Source organism: Drosophila sechellia, unplaced genomic scaffold (assembly GCF_004382195.2).
Source record: "Drosophila sechellia strain sech25 unplaced genomic scaffold, ASM438219v1 U_270, whole genome shotgun sequence".
In the NCBI taxonomy this organism is placed as follows: domain Eukaryota; kingdom Metazoa; phylum Arthropoda; class Insecta; order Diptera; family Drosophilidae; genus Drosophila; species Drosophila sechellia.
In genome coordinates, this window is record NW_022611213.1 from 13,094 (window position 1) to 29,273 (window position 16,180).

A 16,180-nucleotide genomic window follows, 5' to 3' on the forward strand; every position below is an offset into this window, starting at 1 on the left:
TTATATTTATATATTTAAAATTTTACCCAAAGGCGAAATATTGAATTTTATTCAATATAATAAAAATCATGGAATTATATAAAGTGAAAAATCTATATATCTATTATATTGCTTATTTCGATTCAAAAAATATGAATGGAATATGAAGGAAAAACATTATTCTGGTTGATCCTGCCAGTAGTTATATGCTTGTCTCAAAGATTAAGCCATGCATGTCTAAGTACACACGAATTAAAAGTGAAACCGCAAAAGGCTCATTATATCAGTTATGGTTCCTTAGATCGTTAACAGTTACTTGGATAACTGTGGTAATTCTAGAGCTAATACATGCAATTAAAACATGAACCTTATGGGACATGTGCTTTTATTAGGCTAAAACCAAGCGATCGCAAGATCGTTATATTGGTTGAACTCTAGATAACATGCAGATCGTATGGTCTTGTACCGACGACAGATCTTTCAAATGTCTGCCCTATCAACTTTTGATGGTAGTATCTAGGACTACCATGGTTGCAACGGGTAACGGGGAATCAGGGTTCGATTCCGGAGAGGGAGCCTGAGAAACGGCTACCACATCTAAGGAAGGCAGCAGGCGCGTAAATTACCCACTCCCAGCTCGGGGAGGTAGTGACGAAAAATAACAATACAGGACTCATATCCGAGGCCCTGTAATTGGAATGAGTACACTTTAAATCCTTTAACAAGGACCAATTGGAGGGCAAGTCTGGTGCCAGCAGCCGCGGTAATTCCAGCTCCAATAGCGTATATTAAAGTTGTTGCGGTTAAAACGTTCGTAGTTGAACTTGTGCTTCATACGGGTAGTACAACTTACAATTGTGGTTAGTACTATACCTTTATGTATGTAAGCGTATTACCGGTGGAGTTCTTATATGTGATTAAATACTTGTATTTTTTCATATGTTCCTCCTATTTAAAAACCTGCACTAGTGCTCTTAAACGAGTGTTATTGTGGGCCGGTACTATTACTTTGAACAAATTAGAGTGCTTAAAGCAGGCTTCAAATGCCTGAATATTCTGTGCATGGGATAATGAAATAAGACCTCTGTTCTGCTTTCATTGGTTTTCAGATCAAGAGGTAATGATTAATAGAAGCAGTTTGGGGGCATTAGTATTACGACGCGAGAGGTGAAATTCTTGGACCGTCGTAAGACTAACTTAAGCGAAAGCATTTGCCAAAGATGTTTTCATTAATCAAGAACGAAAGTTAGAGGTTCGAAGGCGATCAGATACCGCCCTAGTTCTAACCATAAACGATGCCAGCTAGCAATTGGGTGTAGCTACTTTTATGGCTCTCTCAGTCGCTTCCCGGGAAACCAAAGCTTTTGGGCTCCGGGGGAAGTATGGTTGCAAAGCTGAAACTTAAAGGAATTGACGGAAGGGCACCACCAGGAGTGGAGCCTGCGGCTTAATTTGACTCAACACGGGAAAACTTACCAGGTCCGAACATAAGTGTGTAAGACAGATTGATAGCTCTTTCTCGAATCTATGGGTGGTGGTGCATGGCCGTTCTTAGTTCGTGGAGTGATTTGTCTGGTTAATTCCGATAACGAACGAGACTCAAATATATTAAATAGATATCTTCAGGATTATGGTGCTGAAGCTTATGTAGCCTTCATTCATGGTGGCAGTAAAATGTTTATTGTGTTTGAATGTGTTTATGTAAGTGGAGCCGTACCTGTTGGTTTGTCCCATTATAAGGACACTAGCTTCTTAAATGGACAAATTGCGTCTAGCAATAATGAGATTGAGCAATAACAGGTCTGTGATGCCCTTAGATGTCCTGGGCTGCACGCGCGCTACAATGAAAGTATCAACGTGTATTTCCTAGACCGAGAGGTCCGGGTAAACCGCTGAACCACTTTCATGCTTGGGATTGTGAACTGAAACTGTTCACATGAACTTGGAATTCCCAGTAAGTGTGAGTCATTAACTCGCATTGATTACGTCCCTGCCCTTTGTACACACCGCCCGTCGCTACTACCGATTGAATTATTTAGTGAGGTCTCCGGACGTGATCACTGTGACGCCTTGCGTGTTACGGTTGTTTCGCAAAAGTTGACCGAACTTGATTATTTAGAGGAAGTAAAAGTCGTAACAAGGTTTCCGTAGGTGAACCTGCGGAAGGATCATTATTGTATAATATCCTTATCGTTAATAAATATTTGTTATAATACAAATAAATACAATTTACCAAAATAAAAATATTACAAAATGATTCCACGGAATCAAAAGTTAAAGTCAAAATAAAATGAAGATGGCTTTTATTTTATATGTGGGGCTTGGCAACCTCATAAAAAGACTTTAACATTATTAATGTTGCTGTGCGTATTTGTGGCAGTACTTACTACAACAACGGCGTTTCCTATAAAAACAAATTCTCGAAAATGGAAATCGAAGAAACTAAACTAAATTCGAAAGTAGAAGTCGAATTAAAATAAAAATAATTTTGAATGTGTGGTAATCAAAATAAGTGTGTGTGTATATGGACCATAATATACACGCGTTGCGAATATGTATTGTTCATCTATGTTATGAGCATACGTTGGCTAATGCAACAACCTAAAATATACAATGTTTGTACCTGTCATCCATCAGGTTAATGTTTTATATAAATTTTGCAGTATGTGTCACCCAAAATAGCAAACCATAACCAGATTATTATGATACATAATGCTTATATGAAACTAAGACATTTCGCAACATTTATTTTAGGTATAAAAATAAATTTATTGAAGGAATTGATATATGCCAGTAAAATGGTGTATTTTTAATTTCTTTCAATAAAAACAATATTGACATTATATAAAATTGAATTATAAAACTCTAAGCGGTGGATCACTCGGCTCATGGGTCGATGAAGAACGCAGCAAACTGTGCGTCATCGTGTGAACTGCAGGACACATGAACATCGACATTTTGAACGCATATCGCAGTCCATGCTGTTATGTACTTTAATTAATTTTATAGTGCTGCTTGGACTACATATGGTTGAGGGTTGTAAGACTATGCTAATTAAGTTGTTTATAAATTTTTTATAAGCATATGGTATATTATTGGATTAAATAATGATTTTATTCATAATATTAAAAAAGAAATGAAAAACATTATCTCACATTTGAATGTGAAAAACGAAGAGAAATATTTTCTTTTTCAATCAAATAATACTGAGAAATGTCTAGCATAAAAAATTGAAATATTTTTCATCTAGAATTGTCTCTTATTAATGATTCGGAAAAAGAAAAATCTTGGTTTTGTTATTATTCTTCGTTGGTTCGTTAAATGGATAAAAATGACTTTGCTTACAAGAACTATTGGAACTATTTATAACGAATTTAATTGATTGTTTTATCATTTATATATAAAGAATTTATGGCAAAATATAGTTATATATACAACCTCAACTCATATGGGACTACCCCCTGAATTTAAGCATATTAATTAGGGGAGGAAAAGAAACTAACAAGGATTTTCTTAGTAGCGGCGAGCGAAAAGAAAACAGTTCAGCACTAAGTCACTTTGTCTATATGGCAAATGTGAGATGCAGTGTATGGAGCGTCAATATTCTAGTATGAGAAATTAATGATTTAAGTCCTTCTTAAATGAGGCCATTTACCCATAGAGGGTGCCAGGCCCGTATAACGTTAATGATTGCTAGATGATGTTTCCAAAGAGTCGTGTTGCTTGATAGTGCAGCACTAAGTGGGTGGTAAACTCCATCTAAAACTAAATATAACCATGAGACCGATAGTAAACAAGTACCGTGAGGGAAAGTTGAAAAGAACTCTGAATAGAGAGTTAAACAGTACGTGAAACTGCTTAGAGGTTAAGCCCGATGAACCTGAATATCCGTTATGGAAAATTCATCATTAAAATTGTAATATTTAAATAATATTATTAAGAATAATGTGCATTTTTTCCATATAAGGACATTGTAATCTATTAGCATATCCCAAATTTATCATAAAATATAACTTATAGTTTATTCCAATTAAATTGCTTGCATTTTAACACAGAATAAATGTTATTAATTTGATAAAGTGCTGATAGATTTATATTATTACAGAGCGTTAATTTTTCGGAATTATATAATGGCATAATTATCATTGATTTTTGTGTTTATTATATGCTCTTGTATGATTAACAATGCGAAAGATTCAGGATACCTTCGGGACCCGTCTTGAAACACGGACCAAGGAGTCTAACATATGTGCAAGTTATTGGGATGTAAACCTAATAGCGTAATTAACTTGACTAATAATGGGATTAGTTTTTTAGCTATTTATAGCTAATTAACACAATCCCGGGGCGTTCTATATAGTTATGTATAATGTATATTTATATTATTTATGCCTCTAACTGGAACGTACCTTGAGCATATATGCTGTGACCCGAAAGATGGTGAACTATACTTGATCAGGTTGAAGTCAGGGGAAACCCTGATGGAAGACCGAAACAGTTCTGACGTGCAAATCGATTGTCAGAATTGAGTATAGGGGCGAAAGACCAATCGAACCATCTAGTAGCTGGTTCCTTCCGAAGTTTCCCTCAGGATAGCTGGTGCATTTTAATATTATATAAAATAATCTTATCTGGTAAAGCGAATGATTAGAGGCCTTAGGGTCGAAACGATCTTAACCTATTCTCAAACTTTAAATGGGTAAGAACCTTAACTTTCTTGATATGAAGTTCAAGGTTATGATATAATGTGCCCAGTGGGCCACTTTTGGTAAGCAGAACTGGCGCTGTGGGATGAACCAAACGTAATGTTACGGTGCCCAAATTAACAACTCATGCAGATACCATGAAAGGCGTTGGTTGCTTAAAACAGCAGGACGGTGATCATGGAAGTCGAAATCCGCTAAGGAGTGTGTAACAACTCACCTGCCGAAGCAACTAGCCCTTAAAATGGATGGCGCTTAAGTTGTATACCTATACATTACCGCTAAAGTAGATGATTTATATTACTTGTGATATAAATTTTGAAACTTTAGTGAGTAGGAAGGTACAATGGTATGCGTAGAAGTGTTTGGCGTAAGCCTGCATGGAGCTGCCATTGGTACAGATCTTGGTGGTAGTAGCAAATAATCGAATGAGACCTTGGAGGACTGAAGTGGAGAAGGGTTTCGTGTGAACAGTGGTTGATCACGAGTTAGTCGGTCCTAAGTTCAAGGCGAAAGCCGAAAATTTTCAAGTAAAACAAAAATGCCTAACTATATAAACAAAGCGAATATAATACACTTGAATAATTTTGAACGAAAGGGAATACGGTTCCAATTCCGTAACCTGTTGAGTATCCGTTTGTTATTAAATATGGGCCTCGTGCTCATCCTGGCAACAGGAACGACCATAAAGAAGCCGTCGAGAGATATCGGAAGAGTTTTCTTTTCTGTTTTATAGCCGTACTACCATGGAAGTCTTTCGCAGAGAGATATGGTAGATGGGCTAGAAGAGCATGACATATACTGTTGTGTCGATATTTTCTCCTCGGACCTTGAAAATTTATGGTGGGGACACGCAAACTTCTCAACAGGCCGTACCAATATCCGCAGCTGGTCTCCAAGGTGAAGAGTCTCTAGTCGATAGAATAATGTAGGTAAGGGAAGTCGGCAAATTAGATCCGTAACTTCGGGATAAGGATTGGCTCTGAAGATTGAGATAGTCGGGCTTGATTGGGAAACAATAACATGGTTTATGTGCTCGTTCTGGGTAAATAGAGTTTCTAGCATTTATGTTAGTTACTTGTTCCCCGGATAGTTTAGTTACGTAGCCAATTGTGGAACTTTCTTGCTAAAATTTTTAAGAATACTATTTGGGTTAAACCAATTAGTTCTTATCAATTATAACGATTATCAATTAACAATCAATTCAGAACTGGCACGGACTTGGGGAATCCGACTGTCTAATTAAAACAAAGCATTGTGATGGCCCTAGCGGGTGTTGACACAATGTGATTTCTGCCCAGTGCTCTGAATGTCAAAGTGAAGAAATTCAAGTAAGCGCGGGTCAACGGCGGGAGTAACTATGACTCTCTTAAGGTAGCCAAATGCCTCGTCATCTAATTAGTGACGCGCATGAATGGATTAACGACGGACGTGTTTTCGTTGCGCTCGTGTACAGATTGCGAAGAACTTGGTTTTCCGTGTTTGGAAAGTAATAAAATCGGTGAATTAGTGCTCCGCGAAAGTCGTGTGCTAATTTTCGTGTGTTATAAACAAGCGGTTTGGAAGTAATTAACAATTAATTGTTGGGAATTTTCCACTTAGCACGTGCTGAAGGCGAACTTACGAGTAAGTTTTTCGAGTAAGCTTTTTGATCAGCTGTCACAAAGCTTATTGGTGGGAGTCACTGCTAAGGTTTGTGTCTAGGGAGAGTTTTAGTGCTACCAGACTCTACCGATAGGTGGAGCTCGAGTTCCAGAGCAACTACCTTTTGTCAGCGAGTAAACGAGCATACGGTTGCTGGCGTCGACGGTAGGTGGAGCCACCATCGTATTTATGCCGATGGAGAGCGACAGCAGCGCGAGTGCCTTGAGCGGAAGTAGTGCCTCGATGAAGTCCAGACGAGGCAGGCGCAGAAGCCATCTGGCATCTAAGAGCTCGGCGCCAACGCAGGCGAAATTGGTTGCCCTGGCATCGAATGGAGTGCCAGAACCCGTTGGGGTACTGGAGGAGCCGTTTTCGTCGCTGGAGGACGCCCGGGCGGCTACGGAGAACGCTGCCATTGATGCTGCCCCCCCCCACGCTGCTGCCACCGCTGCTGATCCTACTGCTGCCCCTGCTGCCGACCACACTGCTGCCTCCGCCGTTTTCACTGCTGCTAAAATTGTTGCCACCACTGCCACTGCCGCCACCGCTGCCGCCCGTGCTGGGCAAGCAGCCATGATGGCAGAGCTGTCGGCCACACAGCGCATGGTGAGAAGCAGCTTCCGCAGACTAGGAGAAGTGGACACGGAAGAGCTCTCATATGCTATCAGCCGCTACGATGAGCTGGTGTTGGCGCTAATGCTCCGGTGCGGAGAGCTGGAGACGCGGCTTGCTATGCCGCCACCGCCGCCGCCGTCGTTGAATCTGTTGAAAAATACGGCCGCCAATGCTCCCCAGATGCAGCAGGTTGCACCCATCGCTGCCCCGCGGACTACCAAGGTCCGCGAGACGTGGTCAGCGGTGGTGAAGTGCGACGACCCTGCGCTATCGGGGAAAGACATAGCGGAAAAGGTGCGAACGATGGTTGCACCCTCTCTCGGAGTCAGAGTACACGAGGTCCGTGAGCTCCGTCGAGGTGGTGGTGCGATCATTCGCACTCCTTCGGTGGGAGAGCTGCAGAAGGTGGTCGCTTCAAAAAGATTCGCCGAGGTTGGCCTAAATGTGGCACGGAATGCGGCCGAGAAGCCGAAGGTCGTCGTATATGACGTCGACACAGCTATCGGCCCTGAGGAGTTTATGAAGGAGCTCCACGAAAACAACTTCGACAGCGAAATGAATCTGGCCCAGTTTAAGAAGTCAGTGCACCTGGTGACCAAGGCGTGGTCGGTAGCTGACGGCGCCACAGTAAATGTGACGCTGGAGGTTGACGACCGGGCGATGGCGAAGCTTGATGTAGGTCGTGTCTACATCAAGTGGTTCTCATTCCGATGCCGGTCACAGGTCCGCACATACGCCTGCCACAGATGTGTGGGTTTCGACCACAAGGTCAGCGAATGCCGGCAGAAGGATAGTGTCTGTCGCCAGTGCGGGCAACAAGGCCACACTGCGGCAAAGTGCCAAAACCCGGTGGACTGCCGGAACTGCCGCCACAGAGGGCAACCCTCGGGGCATTACATGCTCTCGAGCGTTTGCCCGATATACGGGGCGTTGCTGGCGAGGGTGCAAGCTAGACACTAATGTTTAGCTTCATCCAAGCGAACTGTGGCCGAGGCCGAGCTGCGACCATCGAGCTCGGAGTCCGACTCAGGAGATCGGAGTCTATGTTCGCGCTGGTGCAGGAGCCGTATCTCGCGGGGACGGAATGGATGTGCTGCCTGAAGGAATGAGAATTTTCATCGATCGGCGAGGGAAGGCAGCCATCCTAGTGGATCACCAGGAAGCCATCTGTATGCCAGTGGAGACCCTCACCACAGATTATGGCGTATGTCTGGTCGTGAAAGGGAGTTTTGGCTCAATCTTCCTTTGCGCCGCATACTGCCAGTATGATGCACCTCTGGAACCGTACATCCGGTACATGGATGCGGTCCTGCTGCAGGCCAGCAGAACCCCCGCAATCCTGGGCCTCGACGCGAATGCAGTGTCCCCCATGTGGCTTAGCAAACTCTCTCGTCATGCCGAGGGGCAAGCTAACTACAGACGGGGTGAGCTGCTGTCAGAGTGGATGCTGGAGGCAAGAGTCGCCGCCCTAAACCAGTCAACAGAGGTGTACACGTTCGATAATTACAGAGCTACAAGCGATATCGACGTGACAATCGTCAATGAGGCAGCATCTATGTGGGCCACATATGAGTGGAGAGTGGACGAGTGGGAATTGAGTGACCACAACATCATTACTGTTGTGGCCGAACCAACTACCGCGCGCGCAGTTGAGAGCATAGCTCCTGTGCCGTCCTGGAACTTCTCCAATGCACGTTGGCGATTGTTCAAGGAGGAAATGGTGAGTAGAGCAGCCGAACTTCCGGAAAACTTCTCAGAGTCGCCGTTGGACCAGCAAGTTTCGACCCTGCGCAGTATAGTACATAATGTATGTGATATTGCGCTGGGAAGAAAGTCCATCCGATTGCCCAGCAGGAGAGCACGTTGGTGGACTGCCGACCTCTGTGATGCAAGGCGCGAAGTCCGGAGACTTCGTCGCCTACTTCAAAATGGAAGGCGTCATGATGATGATGCCGCAATAGAGCGTGTATTGGTCGACCTGAGGCGGGCCTCAGCCAACTACAAGAAGCTCATTTGGAGGGCGAAAATGGATGAGTGGAAACGCTTCGTGGGAGATCATGCCGACGACCCATGGGGGCGCGTCTATAAGATTTGCCGAGGCCGCAGGAAGTGCACGGAGATTGGGTGCCTCCGCGTGAATGGCGAGATGATCACCGATTGGGGTGACTGTGCACGAGTGCTCCTCCGCAATTTCTTCCCAGTTGCGGAGTCCGAAGCACCGACTGCCATCGCGGAGGAAGTCCCACCGGCCCTCGAAGTATTCGAGGTTGATGCATGTGTTGCCCGGTTGAAGAGCAGGCGCTCTCCCGGCTTGGACGGCATTAATGGCACTATCTGCAAGGCAGTCTGGCGCGCCATACCCGAGCACCTTGCATCGTTGTTTTCCCGATGCATCCGATTAGGATACTTTCCCGCTGAGTGGAAGTGCCCACGAGTTGTCTCGCTGCTCAAAGGGCCAGATAAGGACAAATGTGAGCCCTCCTCATATAGAGGAATATGCTTGCTACCAGTCTTTGGTAAGGTGCTCGAGGCCATCATGGTGAATCGTGTGAGAGAAGTTCTTCCGGAAGGCTGCAGATGGCAATTTGGATTTCGCCAAGGACGATGTGTGGAGGATGCTTGGAGGCACGTGAAGAGCAGTGTTTGTGCCAGCCCGGCGCAATACGTGCTCGGCACATTCGTGGACTTCAAAGGAGCATTCGACAACGTCGAATGGAGTGCTGCACTCCGCCGACTAGCCGACTTGGGATGCCGGGAGATGGGCTTGTGGCAGAGCTTTTTCTCCGGCCGAAGAGCAGTGATCCGAAGCAGTTCCGGTACTGTGGATGTACCGGTAACTAGAGGCTGCCCGCAGGGGTCAATCAGTGGCCCATTTATCTGGGACATACTGATGGATGTACTGCTTCAGCGTCTCCAGCCGTATTGCCAGCTGAGTGCATACGCGGATGACTTGCTGCTTCTCGTCGAGGGAAATTCCCGAGCTGAGCTAGAGGAAAAAGGTGCAGAGCTGATGTCCATCGTAGAAGCGTGGGGAGCGGAAGTTGGCGTTACCGTCTCGACCAGCAAGACGGTAATAATGCTGCTGAAAGGTGCCTTGAGACGTGCGCCTACGGTGAGGTTTGCTGGAGCGAACCTTCCGTATGTGCGTAGCTGTCGGTACCTTGGCATCACGGTCAGTGAAGGAATGAAATTCCTCACGCACATAGCTTCGCTTCGCCAGCGGATGACCGGAGTCGTTGGAGCATTGGCGCGTGTGCTTCGAGCCGACTGGGGCTTCAGTCCTCGAGCCAGGCGGACCATATATGACGGACTCATGGCACCTTGTGTGCTGTTTGGTGCCCCGGTATGGTATGACACCGCCGAACAGGTAGCCGCCCGGAGACGACTAGCCTCCTGCCAGAGGCTAATCCTGCTTGGATGCCTTTCGGTATGCCGAACAGTGTCCACAGTGGCACTGCAGGTACTTGGCGGAGCTCCCCCGCTTGACTTGGCTGCTAAGTTTTTAGCGGTCAAGTACAAGCTGAAGCGTGGATACCCGCTGGAGGAGAACGACTGGCTATACGGCGAGGACACTACGTGTCTAAGCTGGAAGCAGAGGAAGACTCGCCTAGAGGAGTGCTTGCTGCAGAATTGGCAAAACAGATGGGATGACGACAGCGAACCAGGACGGGTGACGCACAAGTTCATCCCATACGTCACTCTCGCCTATCGAGATCCAAGCTTTGGATTCTCGATGAGGACGTCTTTCCTGCTGACAGGTCACGGGTCGTTTAACGCATTTTTGCAAGGGAGAGCCCTCAGCGATACCACTGCTTGCGCTTGTGGTGATCCATATGAGGACTGGATGCACATATTGTGCGCTTGTCCTCTATATGCAGATTTGCGAAACCTCGATGGACTTGGAGTGCAGCGCCTTGGCGAAAACTGGACCTTCAATAGAATCCTGGAAGATCAGCAGAGGATTCAACGGCTGGCAGCGTTTGCGGACGAGGTGTTCCGTAGGAGGAGGGGTATTTAGCCCAAAACTTCGCCGTGTGGTTAGCGGGCGAGAATACTTCCACAGCCCGCTATTGCTTGTCGTAAGAGGCGACTAATATAGCGACTGGTTCCTCTAACCATGCTTGTCGGAGCAAAAGGAGGAGGCCCACCGAGCCTCTCTTTCGGTACCACGGGTTGTGCTGCTCCAAGACAGCACATTGAGGTAGGCCCCCTGGTGGGAGTATCGTGGTGGCTGTGGTTGATACCCATATCGCGGGTAGAGCCTTCGTGTTCGACGTTTGAGTTACGGTGCTAGTTGCGCAAAACTCGGGTGCTGTGACCCAGAGATCAGTAGAGATTTTAGGTAGATCTCGCTCCTCAGCAAGGGGGAGTGCTTGCCCGGCAAGCAAGTACTCGAATTGCTACCGGGGTGGTCGCTATGTACATAGCTATAGCTTCCAGTCCGGGACGTTTGTCTGGCGTATCCAGACTCATGCACCATGTTGATACATGCACCACTTGTGGGTGTTCAGGGTGTCGTGGTTGTAATCCCTTCAGTGTGGAACACGCCACGTAAAACAAGTTCGGAGAGGTCCGAAAGTCACTGTCCCTATCTACTATCTAGCGAAACCACAGCCAAGGGAACGGGCTTGGAATAATTAGCGGGGAAAGAAGACCCTTTTGAGCTTGACTCTAATCTGGCAGTGTAAGGAGACATAAGAGGTGTAGAATAAGTGGGAGATATTAGACCTCGGTTTGGTATCGTCAATGAAATACCACTACTCTTATTGTTTCCTTACTTACTTGATTAAATGGAACGTGTATCATTTCCTAGCCATTATACGGATATATTTATTATATCTTATGGTATTGGGTTTTGATGCAAGCTTCTTGATCAAAGTATCACGAGTTTGTTATATAATCGCAAACAAATTCTTTAATAAAACGATGCATTTATGTATTTTTGATTTGAAAATTTGGTATAACTCCAATTACTCAGGTATGATCCAATTCAAGGACATTGCCAGGTAGGGAGTTTGACTGGGGCGGTACATCTCTCAAATAATAACGGAGGTGTCCCAAGGCCAGCTCAGTGCGGACAGAAACCACACATAGAGCAAAAGGGCAAATGCTGACTTGATCTCGGTGTTCAGTACACACAGGGACAGCAAAAGCTCGGCCTATCGATCCTTTTGGTTTAAAGAGTTTTTAACAAGAGGTGTCAGAAAAGTTACCATAGGGATAACTGGCTTGTGGCGGCCAAGCGTTCATAGCGACGTCGCTTTTTGATCCTTCGATGTCGGCTCTTCCTATCATTGTGAAGCAAAATTCACCAAGCGTTGGATTGTTCACCCATGCAAGGGAACGTGAGCTGGGTTTAGACCGTCGTGAGACAGGTTAGTTTTACCCTACTAATGACAAAACGTTGTTGCGACAGCATTCCTGCGTAGTACGAGAGGAACCGCAGGTACGGACCAATGGCACAATACTTGTTCGAGCGAACAGTGGTATGACGCTACGTCCGTTGGATTATGCCTGAACGCCTCTAAGGTCGTATCCGTGCTGGACTGCAATGATAAATAAGGGGCAATTTGCATTGTATGGCTTCTAAACCATTTAAAGTTTATAATTTATTTTATAAACGACAATGGATGTGATGCCAATGTAATTTGTAACATAGTAAATTAGGAGGATCTTCGATCACCTGATGCCGCGCTAGTTACATATAAAAGCATTATTTAATACAATGACAAAGCCTAGAATCAATTGTAAACGACTTTTGTAACAGGCAAGGTGTTGTAAGTGGTTGAGCAGCTGCCATACTGCGATCCACTGAAGCTTATCCTTTGCTTGATGATTCGATAAATAAATGATTTTTTCCTGTAGCCAAACACCTCGTCATCAATTTAGTGACGCATATGATATTGTCCCTATCATATAATTAATATAAAGACTTTAATGGATTGTGTCAAGTTGCCAAACACCTCGTCATCAATTTAGTGACGCATATGATATTGTCCCTATCATATAATTAATATAAAGACTTTAATGAATTGTGTCAAGTTGCCAAACACCTCGTCATCAATTTAGTGACGCATATGATATTGTCCCTATCATATAATTTTTGATATAAAGACTTTAAGAATTGTATCAAGTTGCCAAACACCTCGTCATCAATTTAGTGACGCATATGATATTGTCCTATCATATAATTATATAAAGACTTTAATGATTGTGTCAAGTTGCCAAACACCTCGTCATCAATTTAGTTTTTTTTTTTTTTTTTTTTCTTTAGCGTGCGTTTATTTATTTAAAATCTGTCCTAGTGGACAATAATTAAATGGTTTTGCGGGGGAACATTAGCTTAAGGGATACTATTGTACATGTATTTGTGGCGGGTTTTATATGTGTTGTCTATTGTTGTGGAAGATCGAGAGGGTGTCTCCTCATGAGACGTCTGCTTGTTTGGCTATTGTCTAACAGGTTGGTGGCGAGGTGGTTAGGGTGGTTTTCGAGCCTTTTCAGGTATCTCTCGCTGAGCCTGGAGATTTCATCAGCGACTTGTGGGATTCCAAGTTCCCTATGTATGGCGACATTCTCGTGGTAGGGATGCGCATTACAGGCAATTCTCAAGCACCTATTCTGGAACCGCTGTATACGCAGGCGATTCGTGTGGCTTGCCGTGCCCCATAGCTGTATCCCGTAGGTCCAGATGGGCTTGAGAATTGCCTTGTACACCAGGATTTTGTGGTTCTGCCTTAGCTTGGACCCTCTCCCAATAAGCCAATGCATCTGCCTCAGACGCGCATCGGCCTGTATGCGTTTGCTGACGATGTGGGGACGCCAAGTGAGCCTGCGGTCCAGGGTAAGTCCTAGGTACTTGGGTGCGGGTGCGTTGGGAATGATGACTCCGTTTAGCGTGACCGGTGGGCAGTCTCCTCTCCTTAGTGCAAATGTTGTTTGGGTAGATTTTTCCGCGTTCACTACGATGTTCCACCTGCTGAGCCAGGGATGTAGCGCGTCCATTTGCCTTTGGATTGTTTCGGAGGCTTCTCGTGGGTCGGATGAGGAGGCGAGGAAAGCCGTGTCATCTGCATAAGTCGCTATAGTTAGGTTCCTGGAGGGGATTATGGGAAGGTCTGCGGTGTAAAGGGTGTACAGTATTGGTCCGAGCACACTGCCTTGCGGAACTCCAGCTCTGATCAGTCTGGGTAGGCTTATTGCACTTCCGCATCTGACTTGGAATGCTCTTCCCTCAGTGTAGGATTTGAGGAGGGTAAAATGGGGGCTTGGGAGGTAGGATTTGAGTTTATGGAGGAGTCCAGGATGCCAAACTCTGTCGAATGCCTGCTTCACGTCGAGCATTACAGCGCAGCAGTATTTCTTTTGCTCGAATGCCTCGAGGATCCGTTCGACTAGCCGGTGGCATTGCTCTGGTGTTCCGTGGGAGCGCCTGAAGCCAAACTGGTGATCGGGGATCAAACCAGCCTCATCCAGTACTGGCAATACTCTGCGCAAAAATACTCTTTCGAGTATTTTGGAGAGGATTGCCAGCAAACTAATCGGACGATAGGAGGCGAGATTGGCTTCAGGCTTACCAGGCTTGAGGAGGACAATAACCTCTGCTCTTTTCCACTCTTCCGGGAAGTACCCTAGCCGGAAGCAGCTGTTGTAAATGCTGGCCAGCATTTGTGTGCAGCGGGATGGGAGCATTTTTAGGGCCGCCGCATCTATACGATCCAGGCCTGGAGATTTGTTGTTCTTCAGTAGAGCAATCTCCTGCGCAACTTCCTCAGGGTCGACTGGTTCCAACGGGGGACCGGGAGAGCTTGGGCTATTGAGAAACCGGGCTGTTTCAGCATGTTCTTCGGCAGTGCAGCAGTCGAACGGAGAGAAGGCGTTGTAAAGGTGTTCGGCGAAAGCTTCTGCTCTTTCAGCATCCGAAAGGCACCAGGATCCATCTGCTTTGCGCACTGCGGAAACCTTTTTGGCTGGTCGTTTAATGTGGCGGGTGACGTTCCACAGATTGTGGTCTGGGTCCCCGGGAGAGAGTTCCTCGAGGAATCTGAGGAAGGAGTCCTGGCGTAGGCTGGAGATCTTGTCCTTCAACTCCTTTGTGGCGTGATTGAGCGCTGTTTTGTCTCTTGGATTGCGCGTCAAGAACCAAACTCTCCTGAGACGCCTCTTCTCAGTCACGAGTGCCGCAATTTCCGGGGACCAGAGGTGGAGGTCCCTGCTAGGTGTTCTCGCAGTCTTTGGTGGCGGTGGGCTTGCGAATTCCGCAGCGTTTTGCATCTGCCTGGTGAGATTCCCGATAGCTTCATCAATGTTCCTGGGTGTGTTGAGGATGGGGTTCGGATTGACGGTGGAGAGCATCCAGGACGCGAACTTGGCGGCGTCGGTATATTTTCCAGTGAGCCTTCTGAGCGGGGTTTTCCTGAGGACTGGCGTGTTGATTAGCACGTTTATTGCACAGTGGTCTGACAGGAGATCAGCATTTGTTGTGCAGCTGATCTTCGCATGCCCTATGCCTTTCGACACAGCAAAGTCCAGTAGGTCTGGAGTCTTGAGGGGATTCGTTGGCCAGTGAGTGGGCTCGCCAGTGGAGTGGCAGTCCAGTCGGTGGCGTTGCAGGTACCCAAACAGAGTTTTCCCTTTGGGGTTGTTGGCGCGCGATCCCCACCAAGAATGTTTGGCGTTATAATCTCCAGCTGCTATGAAGCGGGGCCCAAAATGCTCGAAGAACTCACTGAGGTGAGATGCTGTTATGCGGTATCTGGGGGGAAAGTAGACCGCTCCAATGTCTAAATCTCCTTGCGGGCTGACAATCCTGATGACAGGACATTGTGCCCAGTCTTGCTGAAACGCGGGCAGCTCTAGGTATTGAATACCGCTCCTGATGAGGATGGCTGCTCCACCGCGTGCTCTGCCAGAAGGATGGTCTGCATGGATGAGGTCATATCCGCTGATATTAAAGTGGGATCTGGGGGAGAAGTGGGTTTCGGCTACGAGTAGGATATCGATCTGGTGGGTCTTCAGATGGTGCTCGACTATGGCCTTGCTGTTCTGCAGGCCGTTCGCATTCCAGACGACTAGGTGGAGCTTTAGTTGCATGACTTGCTGTTGAGAATGGTGGCCACCAGCTGTGTCATCTGGGTGAACATGCGCTCCATCATCCTTTCCATCATTCCTTCCATGCGAGCGAACATCGCTTCTATCTGACCGGAGTGTGGGGTTTCTGTTTGGGTTTGGACTGGGGT

General features: G+C 46.2%; 2 non-coding genes and 1 pseudogene across 2 annotated transcripts; all 3 read left to right on the forward strand.

Moving 5' to 3' along the window:
- The first annotated feature begins 158 nt into the window (after positions 1-158).
- On the forward strand, positions 159-2,153 carry LOC116803017. Its single transcript, XR_004363312.1, has one exon. It is a non-coding gene; the product is annotated as a small subunit ribosomal RNA (ribosomal RNA).
- Positions 2,154-2,840: 687 nt separating this feature from the next.
- Positions 2,841-3,019, forward strand: LOC116803014. Its single transcript, XR_004363310.1, has one exon. It is a non-coding gene; the product is annotated as a 5.8S ribosomal RNA (ribosomal RNA).
- A 394-nt stretch (positions 3,020-3,413) lies between these two features.
- LOC116803016 lies at positions 3,414-12,782 on the forward strand (annotated as a pseudogene).
- Positions 12,783-16,180: the final 3,398 nt, after the last annotated feature.